A 13,137-nucleotide genomic window follows, 5' to 3' on the forward strand; every position below is an offset into this window, starting at 1 on the left:
GGTTTAAAAATGAACAAGGTGGCCCTTGCCTCAAGAACAGGGAATGTGTCTTAGCCTACCTTTAAACTTCCTCTGGGACAGGATATGGTCCATGGACCTGTTTTCTAAAGGCTTGTCTCAGCCCACAGATCAGGGTTACTGAGTTACTAATTCTATATTTTAAAGCCTTTCACTACATTACACCAACCATCCCATTTCCTATATTTTCTCATAATTCCTAAGCAATTGGAATTTTACCTGGGGATGACACCAGAAATTTGGATCAGCAAAGGAAAAAAATTCAGTATGGGGTCTGCATTAGTCAGGACAGGCTCTGCACACCATGGCAACAATTCTCAATTCTCAATGGTCCAATCAGCAAAAGTTGTTTTTCTCACTGATGCTGTGTGTCCTTCCCAGGTCAGCTTTGCTGCACATTGTCTTCACTTTGCAATGGAGGCAGATGGGTCAGCCTCTATCCTGAATGTTGCTGGACATCAGGGCAGCAGGAAAGGAAAACATAGTGAAGCATGGTGACTCAAAGCTTCCAGGTTGACTCAGAGCTTCCACCTGGAGGTGGCTAATACAGTCACTCACATTTAATTGACTAATTCAAGTCACATGACCAAGCCTGCTGTCTGCGGAGTGGGGGAAGTACAGTCCATCCTGAGAGAGGCACAATAAATGTTTGGGAATAATACTATGGTCTCTTTACCCTTTTTTGGTTGCAAAACAGATATATTTTCAGCTTCCTGCTCCTTCATGCAGCAAAGACTATTTGCACTGTATTTGCACCTATAGGAAAAATGAAGAGAATTCTTTAGGACTCTGCATGTGTAGTTTCCAACTTCAGTTGTGTCTCTAACAAGGTTTGAAAGGTCTCCTAAAGTGATACTTGGATGTAAATACACCTGCTTGCAGTGGCTAGCACCTAGGAGGTTACGATTCTCAGATCGGTATAAACTGATGGTTTAGAGGGGCTTTGAAGGTGAACTTAGAGCCATAGTTCTAGGTTCAAATCCTCACTCTGCCACTCAAACTACTGAGTCTCTGTTTTTCCTCTTCTTTAAAATGAGGGTATCACCTTGCCATTTTGCTCTAAGGATTAAGTGAAAACGTGTGCAAAGGGTTGATCATGCTCCCAATCACACAAGAAATACTCAGTATCTATTAGCCACTGTCCAGCACTCTCCCCCCAACATTGGGGTTTCTTGATTATTTTTATTCCGCTCATTAGGCATGAAGTAGGTCAACAAGTTCACAACTTGAAATCAAATCATTGTTTTTTAAATCCCATGTTTGTATGCAGAGTTTCAGGTTCCTTTGGGCGGCAAGGCTTGGCTGCTCTTTCCTGCTCACCAGGATCCTTTCACTCTGTGGTTCCAAAAGATACTGCTAACTCACTGGAAGAGAGGAGACTTCCTCTGCCTCCACTCTCTTGGAACATCTTCTGACTCACTTTCTAGCACCACCCAAGTTTCATCTTCACCACTGCTTGTACATAATATAAGTACTTTATTTAATCTATGCATTTGTTCGTGTTTGTTCAGCCATCTCGGTGCCCTTGTGTCTTTCATTATGCTTTTAATTAGCTCACTTGATTCTGAGAGTGGAGGTAAGCCAAGGTCTGAGCCAGGTGGTTACAAGGAAGATGGATGGGAGTGGGGTGTGGGGGAGGTAGGTGGTAAGAGTGCACTAGTGCCAGAACCAGGATAAAATAATTTAGGCTTCTGCCTTCTGCTGGGGAGCAACATTCTAAGTTACTCCTTTCTTCTGAGAATGATTAAATAGTAGAGTGCTTTGGAAGGATCATTTTGCCTTACTGATAAAATCTGAAGTTAACACCAAGCTCCAAGGAAGCAGGAACCCAGCTTAAGATTGGTTTACATAGAGTGATATGGTCTAGATTCAGAAGTTAGTTCTTTCCATCAGCCACTTGTGTGTAGTGACCACTTGTAAGTCTGTAATTTCTGTAGCCTCTACTTTTCTTATACGTACCCAGCTTCCTGAACTTCGCAACAAGCTGCCCTCCTCTACCCCTGATTTTCTTTGTCTACTCTCAGCCTTGCTTTTGCCTCTAAGGCAAACTCCTACTTATTTATTCAGACTTAGCCTTAACCTTACCTTTAAGGTTGACGCTTTCGGTGCTCCCATCCCCATCCATTGTGACAGAGCTAAGTCTCACTCTACTCTGTTCCCATGGTGCAAGTACAAATCTCTACAAATTGTACTGGCATTCATTGTTGACAAGTCTGTTTCTCCAGAAGCCCAGGAGTCTACTGGAGGTAGGAAATTTATTTATTCCCTTTTGACTCCCTGGTATTTACTCCAACGCCTGGTATGGAGTAGTTGCTTGATAGACGATTATTGGATGCTATTTAAGTAGGCATAGTGATCAACACCTAACACCAAATGTTGTCATTAAATATTAGTTAGTGGTACTGAGAGCTTCTCAGTGGCCTCTGCATAGCTTTAAAAAAAAGTCTAATACATGAAATATAAAGTATTATACAAGGATACACAGGGAATCTGGAAGGCTCCTCCAAGAGCTGGGAATGATGGGAAGGGCTCTCTCATGTTTTTCTGTCTCCCTTTTGCAGGTCTTGGCTCATTTTCAATTAATTTCTCATTTTCTGCTTTCCTCTGACGATATATAAAGAAGGAGAAAGGCTCAGGTGAAGCCTTGTTTGTCTAAGTGTCTGTGGGTCACGTGAAGTGTTGAACAGCCTGCTGCTGACACACTGCCTGTGCCGAATCAAGGGTTTGAAAGGGCTATTGCAGTCCAGTTCAGGACTGTTTCTTTTAGGGAATTTATAGTCCAGGTGAGGCTGGGAAAAGATTGCAAATAACACAAAACAATAAATCCTCTATTTCACTGCTCTGAGCAATCTATTTCACTTAAGGATCTGTCCCCTAAGTTAGATCCCCTCTTCTTTCTGAGGGCTCTCCTGCTCCATACCCTCCCTCCCAGACCTCTCCCAGCTCCCAAGACTAGGAACTACTCTTTTCGTGCCTTGTACATAATAACTGTCTTTGGAAACCTTTCTTTTCTGGTAGTCTGTGCATGATCTCCTTTACTATGCAGCTGTGATTACTGTTCCTATTTAATAGGCAAGGAAATAGAGACTAAGAGGAACTAAATAACTTGATGTAGGCACACAGAAAATAAGAAACACAACCTGAGATTGAACCCAGGTCTATCTTCCCAGACTGAACTTTAAGCTTTTCCTGCTCCCGTTCCCCATGGTTCCAGAATCCCTTCTCCTGCTATGGACCTTATTGGGGGGTCTGAGGGGAGGGGTGTGCCTTCATTCTTCGACATGCTGGGGCTGGTGATTCTTTCCTTCTGAAAGGCTGCTGATCCCCAAGCCCCCAGCCCCATACTGGCAGCTATCCAGAAACGTCGTTCTACTCTTTTACTCCATCATCGGTCTGACTCCACTCAATTGGCTCAAAGAGGTTCACAGTTTGGGACTTTGATGACCATGATTCCAGGCTCAGGTTAAAACCTGGTGACTACTGGCCTCAGTTTCTTTCTCTGACAGAGGGATAATCTCAGTTTTGACTACCTCCTTAAGTGCGTGAACCAGACTGCTCTTAATACCCTCCTGCCTGTAGCACAACTCAGATGACAGTCGGCTTTGAGACCCCAAGGGCTGGAAACAAGACAAGTACTAGCTATGTTATCAGGGATCCAGCCAACGGCCCACCAAAGAACCAGGAACTTCCAGTTCCCTTGGCAACTTGATAGAAGAGGGACCTTCTATCCTCTCTCAGGAAAGCTGGCCAGGGTGGCCTCTTCTTCAGGACACTATTTCCCTTATCACAGTGTATTATAAGTACCTATTTGCTTCCGACTAGACAGTGGGTTCTTAAAATACAGAGATTGTATCTTATTATCTTATTTATCCTACTCACTGCTACTAGCCTGGTCCAAGCCATCATCCTGCACCTGAATAATGAAGCCTCTGGCTTCCACCAATGTCCACTCACCATTTACTCTTAGTATATAGCCAGAGTGATCCTTTGAAAACATGAATCAGATCATATCATTCCTCTGTTTGAAGCCCTGTAGTGGTTCCATTTTAGCCAGGATCCTTATAATGGTCTGTAAGACTCCACTCTCTGAACTTACCTCCCCATTCCTCTCTCAGTTGCTCACCCAGCTCTAGTAGCCCTGGCCTTCTCATTTATGTCTAACACCTCCAGGGATACTTTCCCATCAGGACTTTCCACATGCTGTTCCTTCTGCCGGGGACACTTTCTGATAGAACGCACGGCTCACTCCCCAACCTCTTTCAAGTTTCTCATGAAAGTCACCTCATGAATTCAGTTCTTCCTGATGGCTCTATTTAAAATCCCATTCTGTAAAACCGAAATTGGAACAAAATGTTATGAATCTGCCTTCAAGTGTCTTTCACTAAATCCTCTTTGCTCTCCCTATTACTTTGCTCCACATGTCTAGATTTTTTAAGTTCCCCCTTTCTTCTAAATATTTTCCTTTCTTCCTCCCTTTTCCCCCAATGCAGGCCCAAGGCCATTCACCTAGATTAATGAATGAGTTTACTTGACAAAAGAGGTGAGCTGTAATGAAACAGTAAAAAAAGAGGTCTCAGCTGAGGTGAAGCTGGAAAGGGAGTTGAACTCGAAAGACAAGAGGTTTGAATCTTGGCTTAAGTTTCTAACTCTTCTGAGCCTCAAGTTCCATCAGATGTAAAGATGAACATAGGAGTCCTCCTTAGGGACTTGCCGAATAAGAGGACACCTGAAAGCACCTGGCATGTGGTGTCCACTAGCTGGGGATTCCACCAAGGCAGAATCTTGGTTTATTCTCTCCTGAAGCCCCAGCACCTAACACATGGTCCAATAGAAGTAAATACTATTGATGAAGAAATGGTTGATGTTAACCACCCCCTTCCTCGTTTTCCTCATACCTCTTACCCTGGTCTATTTTTTTCCCCCCACAAAACACCAAACACCTTCTATCATATCTATTTTTTTCTTGCTACTTTTATCATCTTTCTCCCCATACTTGAATGATAGCTCCAGGAGGGAAAGGTATTCCCACCCTCGCCCTGCTCTTCTACTCGCTGATCCATCCCAAACACTAAAATAGTGTCTGACAACCTTAGTAGTGATTGGCAAATATTTGTTGTGTGAATGAGTGAATGAATGAATCTTTGAATCTTCAGAATCTCGCTAGAGTCTTACATAGAAAAGGAACATAGGAGTCCTTCGAATCCCCAGGGCCTAGAAGTGCCTGGTAAACGGCAGGTGTTCAATGTTTGCTGAAGCAGTTGGGTACTCAGCTCTTTAACTTATCAGAGGTCTTTATCTGATCCCTTTGAGATTACGTCAAAAGAGGTTCCCGGGGTCAATTCACCAGGCCTCTCCTTTTCATCTCATCCAATCAACCTAGTATTCATCTAACAAATTATCTGAGTATCCAAATATTGAGCACCTACTGTGAGTTCAAAAGCATTCTTGGTGCTCTAGGTGACTAATGCGAATGAAGCAACAGCAAATAATACGACTGAATGTAATTAAACGTGAAATTACAGGGCAGATTTGCAGTGCTGATACTTTAAAGAAATCAGTGAAGACTGACGTAGAATTAAATTCCAAAGTTCACAAGTCGCTCAACTACCTTTCTAAACGCTCCGCCTGTTTTTAGTCAGGACCATAACCTGGGCAGCTACTTTTGAATCAGAAGGGCCTTTAGAATTTCAACACCCTTGTTTCAAGAAGGAAACCAGGGCTAGGCACGGGAGAGGCCTCGGCAAAGATGGGTCTAGAACCTGGGACTTACGACGTTTTGGAAGGATAGGTGTCCTGAAGGTCCAATGTGCCTTTGTGGGGGCTCGCAGAATCCGTGGTGTGCCAAGCTGGAATAAGGGTGCCTGTCGCTACGGTGAGGTGCAGGGGGTTGGAGGGCTCTGCAGGGGGTTGGGGGTGGGTCACAAGGCTCCATTCCTCCGGAGCACGGGGGCCCGGGAACCCCAGGGCAGGGTCCAAGGCCGAGGTCCCAGCGGTCCTCAAAGCAGGACCGCTCACGCCGCCCTCACTACCCTGTCGCCACTCTAAGGTGCGGAAACTCCAAGTTGATCGGAGCTCCTGGCCGCTGGATGGTACCAGCTGCGCGGAGGTAGAGCCTTGGAGTTCCAGGGGACTACTTGTTCCAGCGGAGGGATCCCGCGCGCGTTCCCCGTGGTCGTGACCGCGGAGGGGGCCGTGACGCCTCCGACGCCGTGTCGGTGGCGCAGCGACGTCGCGGGAGGCGGGGGCGACGGCGGCGGGGGCGGGAGGGGGAGCGGGTCGGGAAGTAGTTCCGGGTGCGCGGCCCCGGATGTTGGCTGCTCCCGCTGCTGCCGCCGCTCTCGGCGCTGCTCGGGGCCTCGGCCGCTCGCACCAGGTACCGTTGGGACCTTTCCTGGGGGGCGGAGACGCACGCAGCGGCCGGGGGCTCGGCCGGGCCGTCCCGGCCTGCGCAGCCTGAGGTGAGCGTTCGCCGCGCAGCGGCCGGGTCGGGGCGGCGGGCGAGGAGGCGGGGCCGGGGCATCTCCCGGGACGGAGGCAGGGGCTGCCCTCCGCGAGACGCCCTCTCCCTTCTCAGCCGTGGCCGAGCTGCGGGACGGGCGGCGGGCGGGGCGGGGCAGGGGGCCGGGGCCGGAGCTGAGGCCTGGCGGGCGGCGAGGGCTGGGTTCCTCCCTCCCCCGCGGCGCTTCTCAGCTGCTGCTGCCCCTCAGCCTGGAAGCGGCGGCTCCGCGCCTCCGCGCCTCCTGCCCCTCCCCCAGGCTGGGCCCGGGGGAGCCAGACGGGGTTCCGTGGGGCGCCGAGTCTGAGGACAGTGGCGGCCTTTTTCTGTCCGTGACCTGCCCCTGGCCTGGGCTAGTTCCCTGCCCCGACACGATGCAGCTTCTTTCCTTCAAGCTTGCGGGTGCTTTTCGGCCGGCTAGGGGGCCAGTACCTCGTGCCTCCGGGGCGCCGTTTGGGGTGAGGAGGTCCGTGCGGAGGGCCTGCGTTCCCACCCATCCTGTCGCCGTGTCCTTTGCCGGCATTAGGGCAGAGGCTGCCGTTTCATGCGGACGTGTTGCTGTCCTGTGTGTGTTGCATCCTGCCCACGTGGTAGGGTGTCTCCGCCACCCCCCCACCCCCTCCATTTTTGCAGCTAGTGAGGAGGGAGGTTAGAGCGCAGTGGTTTTTCCTCTGTGATATCCTCCGGGTGGCGTGGAAGGTGTTAGGGTCAGTTTCCTTTGCTGAGGCCGACTGTTGGTCAGCTGGAAAACGCAAGATTTGTACTCTCTGAAATTGGGACCAGTAGGGAACTTAGTTTCGTTGGCATCTTTCCTCCTTTTCCTGTAGCTTCTCTTGCCTTTTCTCTACTGCTAATCCTAAAGACAGACTAATAAGCTCTAGCTGCTGATGCATTGAGGTGTATAGTTTTCACTTATTCGTTCTGCTTTTGAGTGTGTGGTAGGCGAAGTTTTTTCTTTTCTGTGTTGTGCAATCCATGTCTCTGTTCCTGGTTGGATTCCTGAATGAGCTGAGTTGGGCTGGCTAGGGAGTTAGAGATTGGTAGGCATCTTCCCTGAAATTTACTTTATTTTTTTCCTTTCGGTTTTGTTTGGCAGTGAAACAAGCGTGCATGTCATGTAGTGTTATATGCATAACTCTTTACTTTGAAAGACAGCCCTAGATAGTTTCAGAGTCGCTTATTTCGTGGGAGCTTTTATATCAGTTTCCCTCTCTTTTTTGTTGAGTATCATTACATTCTTTGTTTTTTGAATATGTTTTTGAAACGTGTTTTGAGTAGTTTTTTTCCTTAATGTCTCTTCCAGGTTAAGGTTTCCATCTTCTCCTGTTTTGCTCTTTTGTGACCACAGATTACTCCCTTAACAGGGAACAGGCCGCGGCACCGTGAGAGAAGCCTTTTATTCTTCCTAGATCTTAGCAAATATTTATAGAAAAGTAGTAACTCTCCATTTTTTTTCTGTTTGGGTGGCATCTAAACAAGTGGTTGAATTTTTTAGTTTTCTGTTTTCTCTTTGTGTTTCTTAGCGTTAAGGTGAATCTTGTTCTTGATTATGTGCTGCTGAAGATTCTTGGGACTTTCTTGTGCTTTTATTAGGTTTTTTGGATAGGGTCAGTATGTGTTTATTTTGGCTCTTTTGGTTCATTAGTTAGGTGAAATGAAAAGTTTTGATATTTTGCAGCCACTTTTTAGGTTCCATAATGGCCAGCATTCTCATTTTTTCTTGATTTATTTTTCACTTGTCCATTCTCTTTGAGTATATATATGTATATTTCTCTTTTATCTGGTACAGTTGTTAGTATATTCTCCAGTGTGAAATAAAAATATTTAAATACAGATTCTATCTGTCCTCACCATGCTAAGTATGGGCGGGGCAGTGGAAAATAAGAGAATGTTGTTCTGATACATTCTGAGGCATATTTATTTAGTCAGTCATCATTTATGTACTTCTGCAAAATACTGTGCTATGTGTGAAGTAGTTTGTCTGAAGAGACATAAGGAATAAAATATGTGGTTTCTTCAAATGCTTCAACTTCTGATGGGGGAAACAACACGTAACGTGCATCATTCATAATTCCAAGCAGGATCAAACTCCTGGTTGGGATAACAGTGCAACTAAAGTCAAAGGTATAAATGAGTTTTGGAAAAGTTGAAATTTTCAGAGGGGAAGAGATATATGCCAGGAGAGTGAAGGGATACTTGCAAAGACATGGAAGTTGCAATGTACAAAAGATATCAAGCAACTTGATTGACATAGAGAATCTGTATTGGTGAATAACAGTAAAAAACGAGTTTTGGCTTTGTGAGTGGGTATTGCCGGAGGACCTTATCAAGGATATAGAGTTTAGTTTGATGAGGTACTACAGTGGGTTCTAAAGATATGTGCTTAAGGTGATGTATTTTGTTTGTGAAGAAGATTTTTGTTATTAGTTGAGTGTCTTGGAGTAGGGAGACTGACTAGAAGGCTCTTGGGGAATTTTAGGAATAAGATGATCGGGGGTCTGAGATAAAAGAGATTATGGGAATAAAATAATTGCTAGCATTTATTAAGTACTGCATGCCCAGGCATATTGTTCTAAGCTCTTTACGTGTGTTTAACTCAAAATCTTTGTAATAAAGTCTTAATTAATTACTATGAAGAAACTGAGTTACAGAGAAGTTAAGTAACTTCCTCCAAATCCCATAGAGAATAACCAGTGGAGCCATGATTTGAACCCAGGCAGTCTTGCCTTTGAGCTTATGCATTTAATCATTAAATATCATTAAATTATACTGTCCTATTAGAGAGTGTGGAATATATAAGATGATGTATGAGTAAAAATTAATTTGAACTTGATGATTGAATGTGTGCAAAGGGAAGAAAGCAAATTAAACATTAAAAGATTAAAGCCTAGAATCTTAAAGCCTAGAATCTTGGGAGAATGGCTGATAATAATGAGGAAATTAAAGTATCACTGTGAAGGAAAATGAGCTAAGGTCAGTATGGTCAACACTAGATTGTGTACAATCAATTATTCAGTAAAAGTTTAGTCTCTTGCCACTCCTAATAGCCTTTTCTCCTTGCTGGCTTGCCTCTGGAAATGCAGACTAGTTTAGTATTAATCTAAGCAAAATATTTAGAAAAATATTTAGAAAAATATTTATAAATATTCAAAAGGAAAAAATGTTTAGGAATTAATTTGGTTGAGCCACATGACTGCTTCCCAGCTTTAGTGAAGATAATCAAGAATTGAGTAGAGTAATATTTGCAAATGATAATGACCTACAAGGGACTAATTTCCAAAATAAACGAACAGCTCATACACCTTAATATTAAAAAACAAAACAAAACAAAACAAACCCAAGCAACTCAAAGAATGGGCAGAGACCTAAAAAGACATTTCTCCAAAGAAGTCATAAGATGGTCAACAAGCACATGAAAAGATGCTCAACATCACTACTTGTTAGAGAAATGCAAATCAAAACTACAATGAGGTATTACCTCACACCAGTCAGAATGGCCATCATTGAAAAGTCTACACATGATAAATGCTGGAGTGGGTGTGGAGAAAAAGGAATCCTCCTACACTATTGGTGGGAATACAAATTGGTGCAGCCACTATGGAGGACAGTATGGAGGTTCCTTAAAAAACTAAAAATAGACTTACCATATGATCCAGCAGTTTCACTCCTGGGCATATACCTGGAGAAAAATACAATTCAAAAAGACACATGCACCCTAGTGTTCACAACAGCACTAATTTACAATAGCCAAGTCATGGGAACAATCCAGATGTCCATTGAAAGATGACTAGGTAAAGAAGATGTGGAGGCTCTCTATCTACCTATCTACACACAGTGGAATGCCATAAAAAAGAATAAAATGCCGTTTGCAGTAACATGGATGGACCTGGAGATTGTCATTCTAAGTGAAGTAAGACAGAAAGAGAAAGAATAATGCTGTATGATATCGCTTATATGTGGAATTAAAAAAAAAGGACACAAATGAAATTATCTACAAAATAGAAACAAACTCACAGACATTGAGAACAAACTTATGATTACCAGGGGGGAAAGGAGATGGAAAGGGATAAATTGGAAATTCGAAAATTGCACCTCTTGGAGAGTGATGGAAATGTTAGCTATCTTGATTGTGGTAGTGGTTTCATTGGTGTATACATCTATCAAAATTCATCAAATTGTACATCTGAAATATGTGTAGTTTACTGTACAGGAATCATACCACAATAAAACTTTAAAAATTAAAAAAAAATAGAGTAATCCTGTTTTACAGCACTATAAGATGAACAGAGATGAAATGTAGATTATGCACTGACCAGGGCTGTAGATAGTAGTAAAAAGCATTTGAGAAGATGAATGTTGTGGGGTTAGTATCGTGATGGTGGAAGAGCTTTGAGGTTTGGAACTGTGGGTAGCATTACAGGGTAATAGGTAAAGCATTCTGAGAAGAACCAGGAAATAAATCAGTGCCATAGAAGCCACGTATAGGAAGGGTAGAGTGGTTGTCAGTATCAGGTGTAGTCTCAAAGTTCAGAAATAGTGATCATGATGAGAAGACTTGAACTAGGACTGGGAGGTAATTTGTAACTTTAGAGAGAATTTGAAAGGAAAGGTAAGGATAGATGCCAAATTTGTTTTCCACGGAAGACTTTGTAGAGATATTATGGTCTGGTGTGGTAATTCTTAGTATTTTCTCCTAATGCTTCCTCCAGACTCATTGTTGTCCACATGTCAGAGCTACTCAAATATCAGAAAACTCACTTCTTTCCTTTAAAAAAAAACCCCAAAACTTGAATTCTAAAGCCAGTGATTTTATACTGTAAGATTCTCTCAAACTTTTCTTCATATTCTTTTTTAAAAACAATTTTATTGAGACATACTTCACATGCTATACAATTCATTCATCTAAAGTATACAGTTCAGTGGTTTTTTAGTATATTCACAAAATTGTGTAGCCATGACCACAGTCATTATCTCAAAAGAAGTCTTTTTACCCATTAGCAGTCAGTCTCCACTTCCCCTCTCATTCTCTAATCCTAGACAACCACTAATTTATTTACCATCTCTATAGATTTGCTTATTCAGACATTTTGTATAAATGGGATCATACAACCTGTGGTCGTTTGTGTCTGGCTTTTTTCACTTAGCGTAGTGTTTCAGGGGTTATCCATTTTTGTAACGTGTATCAGTATCTCATTTCTTTTTATTGTTGTGTATTCCATTCTATGGCTATACCACCTTTTATTTATCTGTTTATCAGGACATTTGGATTTCTTTTTCTTTTAAAAACCCTTTCCTATCTTCATTTTAGTCCTCAGCTTGCCAACTCCATCCCTTTCATGGCTTTTCGATTATAATCTCTACTATGCATTCTGCTAGGCATTGGGGATATAAAGATGAGCAAGATATGGCTCTTGAACCTTCATATAATGTGTTTATACTTTACATGTTTTCTCATTTCTTATCTCATTTGATCACATGACAACTTGTGATGTAGGCATAGCATTTTTTAGGGTGAACAATTTGAAGTTTAAATTAGGTGACTTGCCCAAGATTGCATACTTAAGTCAGTGATGGAGCAATTAGATCATCTTAGTCTGTGTCCATTGCTGTTTCCACTTCTCTATGCTGCTATTCTGATTTAAAGGATCCCAATGTGAATCCCTGGAGAATTAGAGGGGTTGGAAGATTCCCTTACTCAGGGAATCAGTAACTTTTAATGTTTAATCTTTGGGACTTAAAATGAGTTTTTTCTTATCACATTCTGTCACTTGTTTGTGATTTAGATAAGTCATTTCATATTTCTGCCTTTTTGGGGGGAACTTTAGTGGAGTTTAATGTGATGATGATGATAGTGGTAGTGATAATAATAACAGATAAAATTTTCTGAGGCCTTACAATGGACACAAAAATGTTCTAAGTACCTTACATTTATTATTCATATAATCCCCACAATAACGCTAAAAGATAGATTTTATTATTATCAAAATTTCACAGATGAGGAAACTGGCACAGAGAGGTTAAATAGCTTGCCCAAGAGTATGTAGCTTGGGATGGAAAGAGCCAAGATTTGAACCCCTGCAGTCTTTTCAGAACTCAGTGGCTCTTAATCACTGCACTGCACTATTACTGTGTTATGAGTTAATAGAGGGTAATGTTTTAAGTAAGGGCATGATCAGAATATGAAGATTGGATTTTGAATATAGGTGGGGAAACAAACAGCAAAATTAAGTTGTTAATTGCGTCCATGTTTCTTTTAAATATGAATCTAATACCTCAGTATACAGGTATGTGTTGTTTAAGCATCTGGGTATATTTTTTTGTCTCTGCTAATAGCCTCTTAACTCAAAAATTGTGTTATTTTCAGTACTCTTCACTGTCAGCTTTGTTAGTCACTTAGCTTTCCACATTGACACTATTCAGAAACTGGCTTGAGACAGCTAAAGCTTACTTTTACCTCTCAGCCTTCCTTTAACTGTGAATTTTTGTTTTCCATTTTGAACAGTTAGCCTTTCACTCCTAGATGTAAGTACTTTTTGCCTCCTCAACCCCAAAACTCAGAAGACACCACAGTGCAATTTTCTAACAACTGTCAAAAAATTTGACCATCTTAATTGGCATAACTG

The 13,137-nt window shown here is 42.8% G+C and overlaps 1 protein-coding gene and 1 long non-coding RNA gene across 8 annotated transcripts in view; one reads left to right on the forward strand and one right to left on the reverse strand.

Moving 5' to 3' along the window:
• Positions 1 to 279: 279 nt before the first annotated feature.
• On the reverse strand, positions 280 to 6,138 carry LOC140700691 (uncharacterized). 2 transcript variants are annotated; one of them, XR_012079223.1, is made up of 2 exons: positions 5,789 to 6,138; positions 280 to 774 (listed from the first exon to the last, which is right to left on the reverse strand). It is a non-coding gene; the product is annotated as an uncharacterized lncRNA (long non-coding RNA). The 2 variants fall into 2 exon arrangements; XR_012079224.1 differs by lacking the exon at positions 5,789 to 6,138 and adding an exon at positions 2,104 to 2,129.
• The window catches only part of FOXJ3 (forkhead box J3), a 126,470-nt gene continuing 115,574 nt past the window's right edge, over positions 2,242 to 13,137 (forward strand). For 3 of the 6 annotated variants that reach the window (XM_072974651.1, XM_072974648.1, XM_072974652.1), the window contains exon 1: positions 6,296 to 6,476. The gene's annotated coding sequence lies outside the window, so the exon portion shown is untranslated. Of the gene's footprint in view, positions 2,265 to 5,663; positions 5,891 to 6,295; positions 6,477 to 13,137 lie in introns of those variants that run through there. The other 3 variants (XM_072974650.1, XM_006215838.4, XM_072974649.1) reach the window with 3 other exon arrangements.

This window comes from Vicugna pacos, chromosome 13 (assembly GCF_048564905.1).
Source record: "Vicugna pacos chromosome 13, VicPac4, whole genome shotgun sequence".
NCBI classification, from domain to species: Eukaryota; Metazoa; Chordata; class Mammalia; order Artiodactyla; family Camelidae; genus Vicugna; species Vicugna pacos.